Below are 14,720 nucleotides of genomic sequence, written 5' to 3'. Positions count from 1 at the left end.
CACAATTCCGACCTAAGTAGAAGAGGACTGACACTCTCACTTTCTATGATTTAAACCCCTCCTGTGAGTCCAGTTTTAGATTCCGATGCTTCACTTCAGGTTTACTGTATACCTTGGACCTTCTTATTTACGATGAGACACAGATATTGCATCCGAATTTAATACAAGAGGCACAATACCGACTTAAGTACAAGAGGAGTGACACTCTAACTTTCTATGATTTGAATCTGTCCTGTGGGTCCAGTTTTGGATTCCGATGCTTCACTTCCGGTTTACTGTATCCCTTGGACGTTCTTATTGACGATGAAACACATAAATTGCATCGGAATTAAATTAAAAAGGCACAATGCCGACCTAAGCAGAAGAGGACTAACACTCTCACTTTCAATGATTTGAACCTCTCCTGTAAGTCCAGTTTTAGATTCCGATGCTTCACTTCGGGTTTACTGTATACTTTGCACCTTCTTATTGACGATGAAACACAGAAATTGCATCGGAATTAAATTCAAAAGGCACAATGCCGACATAAGTACAAGAGGACTGACACTCTCACTTTCTATGATTTGAACCTCTCCTGTGAGTCCAGTTTTAGATTCCGATGCTTCACTTCAGGTTTACTGTATCCCTTAGACCTTCTAATTGACGATGAAACACAGAGTTTGCATCCGAATTTAATACAAAAGGTACAATGCCGACTGAAGTACAAGAGCACTGACATTCTAACTTCCTATGATTTGAACCTCTCCTGTGAGTCCAGCTTTAGATTCCGATGCTCCACTTTGGGTTTACTGTATACCTTGCACCTTCTGATTGACGATGAAGCATAGAAATTGCATCGGAATTTAATACAAAAGGCACAATGCCGACTTAAGTAAAAGAGGACAGACCGTCTAACTTTCTATGATTTGAACCTCTCCTGTGAGTCCAGTTTTAGATTCTGATGCTTCACTTCAGGTTTACTGTATCCCTTGGACGTTCTTATTGACGATGAAGCACATAAATTGAATCGGAATTAAATTAAAAAGGCACAATGCCGACCTAAGTAGAAGAGGACTAACACTCTCACTTTCTATGATGTGAACCTCTCCTGTGAGTCCAGTTTTAGATTCCGATGCTTCACTTCAGGTTTACTGTATACCTTGCACCTTCTTATTGACGATGGAACACAGAAATTGCATCGGAATTAAATTCAAAATGCACAATGCCGACTTAAGTACAAGAGGACTGACACTCTCACTTTCTATGATTTGAACCTCTCCTGTGAGTCCAGTTTTAGATTCCGATGGTTCACTTCAGGTTTACTGTATCCCTTAGACCTTCTAAATGACGATGAAACACAAAGTTTGCATCCGAATTTAATACAAAAGGTACAACGCCGACTGAAGTACAAGAGGACTGACACTCTAACTTTCTATTATTTGAACCTCTCCTGTGAGTCCAATTTTAGATTCCGATGCTTCACTTCAGGTTTACTGTATCCCTTGGACCTTCTTATTGACGATGAAACACAGAAATTGCATCCGAATTTAATACAAAAATCACAATGGCGACTTAAGTACAAGAGGAGTGACTCTCTAACTTTCTATGATTTGAATCTCTCCTGTGGGTCCTGTTTTAGATTCCGATGCTTCACTTCCGGTTTACTGTATCCCTTGGACGTTCTTATTGACGATGAAACACATAAATTGCATCGGAATTAAATTAAAAAGGCACAATGCCGACCTAAGTAGAAGAGGACTAACACTCTCACATTCTATGATTTGAACTTCTCCTGTAAGTCCAGTTTCAGATTCCGATGCTTCACTTCAGGTTTACCGTATACCTTGCACCTTATTACTGACAATGAAACACAGAAATTGCATCGGAATTAAATTCAAAAGGCACAATGCCGACTTAAGTACAAGAGGACTGACACTCTCACTTTCTATGATTTGAACCTCTCCTGTGAGTCCAGTTTTAGATTCCGATGCTTCACCTCAGGTTTACTGTATCCCTTAGACCTTCTAAATGACGATGAAACACAGAGTTTGCATCCGAATTTAATACAAAAGGTACAATGCCGACTGAAGTACAAGAGGACTGACACTCTAACTTTCTATTATTTGAACATCTCCTGTGAGTCCAGTTTTAGATTCCGATGCTTCACTTCAGGTTTACTGTATACCTTGGACCTTCTTATTGACGATGAAACACAGAAATTGCATCCGAATTTAATGCAAAACTCACAATACCGATTTAAGTACTAGAGAAGTGACACTCTAACTTTCAATGATTTGAATCTCTTCTGTGAGTCCTGTTTTTGATTCCGATGCTTCACTTCAGGTTTACTGTATTCCTTGGACGTTCTTATTGACGTTGAAACACAGAAATTGCATCGGAATTAAATTCAAAACGCACAATTCCGACTTAAGTAAAAGAGGACTGACACTCTAACTTACTATGATTTGAACCTCTCCTGTGAGTCCAGTTTTGGATTCCGATGCTTCACTTCAGGTTTACTGTATTCCTTGGACCTTCTTATTGACGATGAAACACAGAAAATTGCATCCAAATTTAATACAAATGGCACAATGTCGACTTAAGTACAAGAGGACTGACACTCTCACTTTCTATGATTTGAACCTCTCCTGTGAGTCCAGTTTTAGATTCCGATGCTTCACTTCAGGTTTACTGTATACCTTGGACCTTCTTATTGACGATGAAACACAGAAATTGCATCCGAATTTAATCCAAAATTCACAATACCGACTTAAGTACAAGAGGAGTGACACTCTAACTTTCTATGATTTGAATCTCTCCTGTGGGTCCAGTTTTAGTTTCCGATGCTTCACTTCCGGTTTACTGTATCCCTTGGACGTTCTTATTGACGATGAAACACATAAATGGCATCGGAATTCAATTAAAAAGGCCCAATGCCGACCTAAGTAGAAGAGGACTAACACTCTCACATTCTATGATTTGAACTTCTCCTGTAAGTCCAGTTTCAGATTCCGATGCTTCACTTCAGGTTTACCGTATACCTTGCACCTTATTAATGACAATGAAACACAAAAATTGCATCGGAATTAAATTCAAAAGGCACAATGCCGACTTAAGTACAAGAGGACTGACACTCTCACTTTCTATGATTTGAACCTCTCCTGTGAGTCCAGTTTTAGATTCCGATGCTTCACCTCAGGTTTACTGTATCCCTTAGACCTTCTAAATGACGATGAAACACAGAGTTTCCATCCGAATTTAATACAAAAGGTACAATGCCGACTGAAGTACAAGAGGACTGACACTCTAACTTTCTATTATTTGAACATCTCCTGTGAGTCCAGTTTTAGATTCCGATGCTTCACTTCAGGTTTACTGTATACCTTGGACCTTCTTATTGACGATGAAACACAGAAATTGCATCCGAATTTAATGCAAAACTCACAATACCGATTTAAGTACAAGAGAAGTGACACTCTAACTTTCTATGATTTGAATCTCTCCTGTGAGTCCTGTTTTTGATTCCGATGCTTCACTTCAGTTTTACTGTATTCCTTGGACGTTCTTATTGACGTTGAAACACAGAAATTGCATCGGAATTAAATTCAAAACGCACAATTCCGACTTAAGTAAAAGAAGACTGACACTCTAACTTACTATGATTTGAACCTCTCCTGTGAGTCTAGTTTTGGATTCCGATGCTTCACTTCAGGTTTACTGTATCCCTTGGACCTTCTTATTGACGATGAAACACAGAAATTGCATCCAAATTTAATACAAATGGCACAATGTCGACTTAAGTACAAGAGGACTGACACTCTCACTTTCTATGATTTGAACCTCTCCTGTGAGTCCAGTTTTAGATTCCGATGCTTCACTTCAGGTTTACTGTATACCCTGCAATTTCTTATTGACCATGAAACACAGAAATTGCATCCGAATTTAATACAAAAGGCACAGTGCCAACTTAAGTACATGAGGACTTACATTCTAACTTTCTATGATTTGAACCTCTCCTGTGAGTACAGTTTTAGATTCCGATGCTTCACTTCAGGTTTACTGTACCCCTTGGACTTTCTTATTGACGATGAAACACAGAAATTGCATCCGAATTTAATACAAATGGCACAATACCGACTTGAGTACAAGAGGAGTGACACTCTAACTTTCTATGATTTGAACCTCTCCTGTGAGTCGAGTTTTAGATTCCGATGCTTCACTTCAGGTTTACTGTATACCTTGGACCTTCTTATTGACGATGTAACACAGAAATTGCATCCGAATTTAATGCAAAACTCACAATACCGATTTAAGTACAAGAGGAGTGACACTCTAACTTTGTATGATTTGAATCTCTCCTGTGAGTCCAGTTTTTGATTCCGATGCTTCACTTCAAGTTTACTGTATTCTTTGGACGTTCTTATTGACGATGAAACACAGAAATTGCATCGGAATTAAATTCAAAAGGCACAATGCCGACCTAAGTAGAGGAGAACTAACACTCTCACTTTCTATGATTTGAACCTCTCCTGTGAGTCCAGTTTTAGATTCCGATGCTTCACTTCAGGTTTACTGTATCCCTTGGACCCTCTAATTGACGATGAAACACAGAGTTTGCATCCGAATTTAGTACAAAAGTTTCAATGCCGACTTAAGTGCAAGAGGACTGACACTCTAACATTCTATCATTTGAACCTCTCCTATGAGTCCAGTTTTAGATTCCTTTGCTTCACTTCAGGTTACTGTATACCTTGGACCTTCTTATTGACGATGAAACACAGAAATTACATCCGAATTTAATACAAAAATCACAATGGCGCCTTAAGTACAAGAGGACTGACACTCTCACTTTCTATGATAAGAACCTCTCCTTTGAGTCTAGTTTTAGATTCCAATGCTTCACTTCAGGTTTACTGTATCCCTTGGACTTTCTTGTTGACGATGAACCACCGAAATTGCATCGGAATTAAATTCAAAAGGCACAATGCCGACTTAAGTACAAGAGGACTGACACTCTAACTTTCTATGATTTGAACCTCTCCTGTGAGGTCTGATTTAGATTCCAATGCTTCACTTCAGGTTGACTGTATCCCTTGGACCTTCTTATAGACGATAAAACACAGAAAATGCATCCGAATTTAATACAAATGGCACAATGCCGACTTAAGTACAAGAGAACTGACACTCTCACTTTCTATGATTTGAACCTCTCCTGTGAGTCCAGTTTTAGATTCCGCTGCTTCACTTCAGGTTGACTGTATCCCTTGGACCTTCTTATTGACGATGAAATACAGAAAATGCATCCGAATTTAATACAAACGGCACAATGCCGACTTAAGTACAAGAGGACTGACACTCTCTTTTTCTATGATTTGAACCTCTCCTGTGAGTCCAGTTTTAAATTGCGATGCTTCACTTCAGGTTTACTGTATACCTTGCACCTTCTTATTGACGATGAAACATAGAACTTGCATCGGAATTTAATACAAATGGCACAATGTCGACTTAAGTACAAGAGGACTGACACTCTCACTTTCTATGATTTGAACCTCTCCTGTGAGTAAAGTTTTAGATTCCGATGCTCCACTTCGGGTTTACTGTATACCTTGCACCTTCTGATTGACGATGAAAGGTAGAAATTGCATCGGAATTTAATACAAAAGGCACAATGCCGACTTAAGTAAAAGAGGACAGACCGTCTAACTTTCTATGATTTGAACCTCTCCTGTGAGTCCAGTTTTAGATTCTGATGCTTCACTTCGGGTTTACTGTATCCCTTGGACCTTCTTATTGTCGATGAAACACAGAAATTTGCATCCGAATTTAATGCAAATGGCACAATGCCGTCTTAAGTAAAAGAGGACTGCCACTCTAACATTCTATGATTTGAACCTCTCCTGCGAGTCCAGTTTTAGATTCCGATGCTTCACTTCAGGTTTACTGTATCCCTTAGACCTTCTAATTGACGATGAAACACAGAGTTTGTATCCGAATTTAATACAAAAGGTACAATGCCGACTGAAGTACAAGAGCACTGACATTCTAACTTTCTATGATTTGAATCTCTCCTGTGGGTCCAGTTTTAGATTCCGATGCTTCGTTTCCGGTTTACTGTATCCCTTGGACGTTCTTATTGACGATGAAACACATAAATTGCATCGGAATTAAATTAAAAAGGCACAATGCCGACCTAAGTAGAAGAGGACTAACACTCTCACTTTCTATGATTTGAACCTCTCCTGTAAGTCCAGTTTTAGATTCCGATGCTTCACTTCAGGTTTACTGTATACCTTGCACATTCTTGTTGACAATGAAACACAGAAATTGCATCGGAATTAAATTCAAAAGGCACAATGCCGACTTAAGTACAAGAGGACTGACACTCTCACTTTCAATGATTTGAACCTCTCCTGTGAGTCCAGTTTTAGATTCCGATGCTTCACTTCAGGTTTACTGTATCCCTTAGACCTTCTAAATGACGATGAAACACAGAGTTTGCATCCGAATTTAATACAAAAGGTACAATGCCGACTGAAGTACAAGAGGCCTGACACTCTAACTTTCTATTATTTGAACCTCTCCTGTGAGTCCAGTTTTAGATTCCGATGCTTCACTTCCGGTTTACTGTATCCCTTGGACCTTCTTATTGACGATGAAACACAGAAATTGCATCCGAATTTAATACAAAAATCACAATGGCGACTTAAGTACAAGAGGACTGTCACTCTCACTATCTATGATTTGAAACTCTCCTGTGAGTCCAGTTTTAGATTCCGATGCTTCACTTCAGGTTTAATGTATCCCTTGGACATTCTTATTGACGATGAAACACAGAAATTGCATCGGAATTAAATTGAAAACGCACAATGCCGACTTAAGTAAAACAGGACTCACACTCTAACTTACTATGATTTGAACCTCTCCTGTGAGTCCAGTTTTGGATTCCGATGCTTCACTTCAGGTTTACTGTATCCCTTGGACCTTCTTATTGACGATGAAACACAGAAATTGCATCCGAATTTAATACAAATGGCACAGTGTCGACTTATGTACAAGAGGACTGACACTCTCACTTTCTATGATTTGAACCTCTCCTGTGAGTCCAGTTTTGGATTCCGATGCCTCACTTCAGGTTTACTGTATACCTTGCACTTTCTTATTGACGATGAAACACAGAAATTGCATCCGAATATAATACAAAAATCACAATGGCGACTTAAGTACAAGAAGAGTGTCACTCTCACTATCTATGATTTGAATCTCTCCTGTGAGTCCAGTTTTAGATTCCGATGCTTCACTTCAGGTTTACTGTATCCCTTAGACCTTCTAATTGACGATGAAACACAGAGTTTGCATCCAAATTTAATACAAAAGGTACAATGCCGACAGAAGTACAAGAGCACTGACACTCTAACTTTCTATGATTTGAACCTCTCCTGTGAGTCCAGTTTTAGATTCCGATGCTCCACTTCGGGTTTACTGTATACCTTGCACCTTCTGATTGACGATGAAACACAGAAATTGCATCGGAATTTAATACAAAAGGCACAATGCCGACTGAAGTAAAAGAGGACAGACCGTCTAACTTTCTATGATTTGAACCTCACCTGTGAGTCCAGTTTTAGATTCTGATGCTTCACCTCAGGTTTACTGTATCCCTTGGACCTTCTTATTGACGAAGAAACACAGAAATTTGCATCCGAATTTAATACAAATGGCAGAATGCCGTCTTAAGTAAAAGAGGACTTCCACTCTAACATTCTATGATTTGAACCCCTCCTGCGAGACCAGTTTTAGATTCCGATGCTTCACTTAAGGTTTACTGTATCCCTTGGACCTTCTTATTGACGATGAAACACAGAAATTGCATCCGAATTTAATCCAAAATTCACAATACCGACTTAAGTACAAGCGGAGTGACACTCTAACTTTCTATGATTTGAATCTCTCCTGTGGTTCCAGTTTTAGATTCCGATGCTTCACTTCAGGTTTACTGTATCCCTTGGACGTTCTTATTGACGATGAAACACATAAATTGCATCGGAATTAAATTAAAAAGGCACAATGCCGTCCTAAGTAGAAGAGGACTAACACTCTCACTTTCTATGATGTGAACCTCTCCTGTGAGTCCAGTTTTAGATTCCGATGCTTCACTTAAGGTTTACTGTATCCCTTGGACCTTCTTATTTACGATGAGACACAGAAATTGCATCCGAATTTAATACAAATGGCACAATACCGACTTAAGTACAAGAGGACTGACACTCTCACTTTCTTCGATTTGAACCGCTCCTGTGAGTCCAGTTTTAAATTCCGATGCTTCACTTCAGTTTTACTGTATACCTTGCACCTTCTTATTGACGATGAAACATAGAAATTGCATCGGAATTTAATACAAATCGCACAATGTCGACTTTAGTACAAGAGGACTGACACTCCCACTTTCTATGATTTGAACCTCTCCTGTGAGTCCAGTTTTAGATTCCGATGCTCCACTTCGGGTTTACTTTATACCTTGCACCTTCTGATTGACGATGAAACACAGAAATTGCATCGGAATTTAATACAAAAGGCACAATTCCGACCTAAGTTGAAGAGGACTGACACTCTCACTTTCTATGATTTGAACCCCTCCTGTGAGTCCAGTTTTAGATTCCGATGCTTCACTTCAGGTTTACTGTATACCTTGCACCTTCTTATTTACGATGAGACACAGGAATTGCATCCGAATTTAATACAAATGGCACAATACCGACTTAAGTACAAGAGGAGTGACACTCTAACTTTCTATGATTTGAAACTCTCCTGTGGGTCCAGTTTTAGATTCCGATGCTTCACTTCCGGTTTACTGTATCCCTTGGACGTTCTTATTGACGATGAAATACATAAATTGGATCGGAAATAAATTAAAAAGGCACAATGCCGACCTAAGCAGAAGAGGACTAACACTCTCACTTTCAATGATTTGAACCTCTCCTGTAAGTCCAGTTTTAGATTCCGATGCTTCACATCAGGTTTACTGTATGCTTTGCACCTTCTTATTGACGATGAAACACAGAAATTGCATCGGAATTAAATTCAAAAGGCACAATGCCGACATAAGTACAAGAGGACTGACACTCTCACCTTCTATGACTTGAACCTCTCCTGTGAGTCCGGTTTTAGATTCCGATGCTTCACTTCAGTTTTACTGTATCCCTTAGACCTTCTAATTGACGATGAAACACAGAGTTTGCTCCGAATTTAATACAAAAGGTACAATACCGACTGAAGTACAAGAGCACTGACATTCTAACTTTCTATGATTTGAACCTCTCCTGTGAGTCCAGTTTTAGATTCCGATGCTCCACTTCGGGTTTACTGTATACCTTGCACCTTCTGATTGACGATGAAGCATAGAAATTGCATCGGAATTTTATACAAAAGGCACAATGCCGACTTAAGTAAAAGAGGACAGACCGTCTAACTTTCTATGATTTGAACCTCTCCTGTGAGTCCAGTTTTAGATTCTGATGCTTCACTACAGGTTTACTGTATCCCTTGGACGTTCTTATAGACGATGATACACATAAATTGCATCGGAATTAAATTAAAAAGGCACAATGCCGAGCTAAGTAGAAGAGGACTAACACTCTCACTTTCTATGATTTGAACCTCTCCTGTAAGTCCAGTTTTAGATTCCGATGCTTCACTTCAGGTTTACTGTATACCTTGCACCTTCTTATTGACGATGAAACACAGAAATTGCATCGGAATTAAATTCAAAATGCACAATGCCGACTTAAGTACAATAGGACTGACACTCTCACTTTCTATGATTTGAACCTCTCCTGTGAGTCCAGTTTTAGATTCCGATGCTTCACTTCAGGTTTACTGTATCCCTTGGACCTTCTAAATGACGATGAAACACAGAGTTTGCATCCGAATTTAATACAAAAGGTACAACGCCGACTGAAGTACAAGAGGACTGACACTCTAACTTTCTATTATTTGAACTTCTCCTATGAGTCCAATTTTAGATTCCGATGCTTCACTTCAGGTTTACTGTATCCTTTGGACCTTCTTATTGACGATGAAACAGAGAAATTGCATCCGAATCTAATAAAAAAATCACAATGGCGACTTAAGTACAAGAGGAGTGACTCTCTAACTTTCTATGATTTGAATCTCTCCTGTGGGTCCAGTTTTAGATTCCGATGCTTCACTTCCGGTTTACTGTATCCCTTGGACGTTCTTATTGACGATGAAACACATAAATTGCATCGGAATTAAATTAAAAGGCACAATGTCGACTTAAGTACAAGAGGACTGACACTCTCACTTTCTATGATTTGAACCTCTCCTGTGAGTCCAGTTTTGGATTCCGATGATTCACTTCAGGTTGACTGTATCCCTTGGACCTTCTTATTGACGATGAAACACAGAAAATGCATCCGAATTTAATACAAACGGCACAATGCCGACTTAAGTACAAGAGGGCTGCCACTCTCACTTTCAGTGATTCGAACCTCTCCTGTGAAGTCAGTTTTAGATTCCGATGCTTCACTTCAGGTTTACCGTATCCCTTGGACCTTCTTATTGACGATAAAACACAGTAATCGCATCGGAATTAAATTCAAAATGTACAATGCCGATCTAAGTAGAAGAGGACTGACACTCTAACTCTCTATGATTTAAACCTCTCCTGTGAGTCCAGTTTTAGATTCCGATGTTTCACTTCAGGTTTAGTGTATCCCTTGGACCTTCTTGTTGATTATGAGACACAGGAATTGCATCTGAATGTAATACAAATGGCACAATGCCGACTTAAGTACAAGAGGACTGACACTCTCTTTTTCTATGATTTGAACCTCTCCTGTGAGTCAAGTTTTAAATTCCGATGCTTCACTTCAGGTTTACTGTATACCTTGCACCTTCTTATTGACGATGAAACATAGAAATTGCATCGGAATTTAATACAAATGGCTCAATGTCGACTTAAGTACAAGAGGACTGACACTCTCACTTTCTATGATTTGAACCTCTCCTGTGAGTCCAGTTTTAGATTCCGATGCTCCACTTCGGGTTTACTGTATACCTTGCACCTTCTGATTGTCGATGAAAGGTAGAAATTGCATCGGAATTTAATACAAAAGGCACAATATCGACTTAAGTAAAAGAGGACCGACCGTCTAACTTTCTATGATTTGAACCTCTACTGTGAGTCCAGTTTTAGATTCTGATGCTTCACTTCGGGTTTACTGTATTCCTTGGAACTTCTTATTGACGATAAAACACAGAAATTTGCATCCGAATTTACTACACATGGCACAATGCCGTCTTAAGTAAAAGAGGACTGCCACTCTAACATTCTATGATTTGAACCCCTCCTGCGAGTCCAGTTTTAGATTCCGATGCTTCACTTAAGGTTTACTGTATCCCTTGGACCTTCTTATTGACGATGAAACACAGAAATTGCATCCGAATTTAATCCAAAATTCACAATACCGACTTAAGTACAAGCGGAGTGACACTCTAACTTTCTATGATTTGAATCTCTCCTGTGGTTCCAGTTTTAGATTCCGATGCTTCACTTCAGGTTTACTGTATCCCTTGGACGTTCTTATTGACGATGAAACACATAAATTGCATCGGAATTAAATTAAAAAGGCACAATGCCGTCCTAAGTAGAAGAGGACTAACACTCTCACTTTCTATGATGTGAACCTCTCCTGTGAGTCCAGTTTTAGATTCCGATGCTTCACTTAAGGTTTACTGTATCCCTTGGACCTTCTTATTTACGATGAGACACAGAAATTGCATCCGAATTTAATACAAATGGCACAATACCGACTTAAGTACAAGAGGACTGACACTCTCACTTTCTTCGATTTGAACCGCTCCTGTGAGTCCAGTTTTAAATTCCGATGCTTCACTTCAGTTTTACTGTATACCTTGCACCTTCTTATTGACGATGAAACATAGAAATTGCATCGGAATTTAATACAAATCGCACAATGTCGACTTTAGTACAAGAGGACTGACACTCCCACTTTCTATGATTTGAACCTCTCCTGTGAGTCCAGTTTTAGATTCCGATGCTCCACTTCGGGTTTACTTTATACCTTGCACCTTCTGATTGACGATGAAACACAGAAATTGCATCGGAATTTAATACAAAAGGCACAATTCCGACCTAAGTTGAAGAGGACTGACACTCTCACTTTCTATGATTTGAACCCCTCCTGTGAGTCCAGTTTTAGATTCCGATGCTTCACTTCAGGTTTACTGTATACCTTGCACCTTCTTATTTACGATGAGACACAGAAATTGCATCCGAATTTAATACAAATGGCACAATACCGACTTAAGTACAAGAGGAGTGACACTCTAACTTTCTATGATTTGAAACTCTCCTGTGGGTCCAGTTTTAGATTCCGATGCTTCACTTCCGGTTTACTGTATCCCTTGGACGTTCTTATTGACGATGAAATACATAAATTGCATCGGAAATAAATTAAAAAGGCACAATGCCGACCTAAGCAGAAGAGGACTAACACTCTCACTTTCAATGATTTGAACCTCTCCTGTAAGTCCAGTTTTAGATTCCGATGCTTCACATCAGGTTTACTGTATGCTTTGCACCTTCTTATTGACGATGAAACACAGAAATTGCATCGGAATTAAATTCAAAAGGCACAATGCCGACATAAGTACAAGAGGACTGACACTCTCACCTTCTATGACTTGAACCTCTCCTGTGAGTCCGGTTTTAGATTCCGATGCTTCACTTCAGTTTTACTGTATCCCTTAGACCTTCTAATTGACGATGAAACACAGAGTTTGCTCCGAATTTAATACAAAAGGTACAATACCGACTGAAGTACAAGAGCACTGACATTCTAACTTTCTATGATTTGAACCTCTCCTGTGAGTCCAGTTTTAGATTCCGATGCTCCACTTCGGGTTTACTGTATACCTTGCACCTTCTGATTGACGATGAAGCATAGAAATTGCATCGGAATTTTATACAAAAGGCACAATGCCGACTTAAGTAAAAGAGGACAGACCGTCTAACTTTCTATGATTTGAACCTCTCCTGTGAGTCCAGTTTTAGATTCTGATGCTTCACTACAGGTTTACTGTATCCCTTGGACGTTCTTATAGACGATGATACACATAAATTGCATCGGAATTAAATTAAAAAGGCACAATGCCGAGCTAAGTAGAAGAGGACTAACACTCTCACTTTCTATGATTTGAACCTCTCCTGTAAGTCCAGTTTTAGATTCCGATGCTTCACTTCAGGTTTACTGTATACCTTGCACCTTCTTATTGACGATGAAACACAGAAATTGCATCGGAATTAAATTCAAAATGCACAATGCCGACTTAAGTACAATAGGACTGACACTCTCACTTTCTATGATTTGAACCTCTCCTGTGAGTCCAGTTTTAGATTCCGATGCTTCACTTCAGGTTTACTGTATCCCTTGGACCTTCTAAATGACGATGAAACACAGAGTTTGCATCCGAATTTAATACAAAAGGTACAACGCCGACTGAAGTACAAGAGGACTGACACTCTAACTTTCTATTATTTGAACTTCTCCTATGAGTCCAATTTTAGATTCCGATGCTTCACTTCAGGTTTACTGTATCCTTTGGACCTTCTTATTGACGATGAAACACAGAAATTGCATCCGAATCTAATAAAAAAATCACAATGGCGACTTAAGTACAAGAGGAGTGACTCTCTAACTTTCTATGATTTGAATCTCTCCTGTGGGTCCAGTTTTAGATTCCGATGCTTCACTTCCGGTTTACTGTATCCCTTGGACGTTCTTATTGACGATGAAACACATAAATTGCATCGGAATTAAATTAAAAGGCACAATGTCGACTTAAGTACAAGAGGACTGACACTCTCACTTTCTATGATTTGAACCTCTCCTGTGAGTCCAGTTTTGGATTCCGATGATTCACTTCAGGTTGACTGTATCCCTTGGACCTTCTTATTGACGATGAAACACAGAAAATGCATCCGAATTTAATACAAACGGCACAATGCCGACTTAAGTACAAGAGGGCTGCCACTCTCACTTTCAGTGATTCGAACCTCTCCTGTGAAGTCAGTTTTAGATTCCGATGCTTCACTTCAGGTTTACCGTATCCCTTGGACCTTCTTATTGACGATAAAACACAGTAATCGCATCGGAATTAAATTCAAAATGTACAATGCCGATCTAAGTAGAAGAGGACTGACACTCTAACTTTCTATGATTTAAACCTCTCCTGTGAGTCCAGTTTTAGATTCCGATGTTTCACTTCAGGTTTAGTGTATCCCTTGGACCTTCTTGTTGATTATGAGACACAGGAATTGCATCTGAATGTAATACAAATGGCACAATGCCGACTTATGTACAAGAGGACTGACACTCTCTTTTTCTATGATTTGAACCTCTCCTGTGAGTCAAGTTTTAAATTCCGATGCTTCACTTCAGGTTTACTGTATACCTTGCACCTTCTTATTGACGATGAAACATAGAAATTGCATCGGAATTTAATACAAATGGCTCAATGTCGACTTAAGTACAAGAGGACTGACACTCTCACTTTCTATGATTTGAACCTCTCCTGTGAGTCCAGTTTTAGATTCCGATGCTCCACTTCGGGTTTACTGTATACCTTGCACCTTCTGATTGTCGATGAAAGGTAGAAATTGCATCGGAATTTAATACAAAAGGCACAATATCGACTTA

Source organism: Schistocerca serialis, chromosome 9 (assembly GCF_023864345.2).
Source record: "Schistocerca serialis cubense isolate TAMUIC-IGC-003099 chromosome 9, iqSchSeri2.2, whole genome shotgun sequence".
NCBI classification, from domain to species: Eukaryota; Metazoa; Arthropoda; class Insecta; order Orthoptera; family Acrididae; genus Schistocerca; species Schistocerca serialis.
This window is presented reverse-complemented; position numbering follows the sequence as displayed.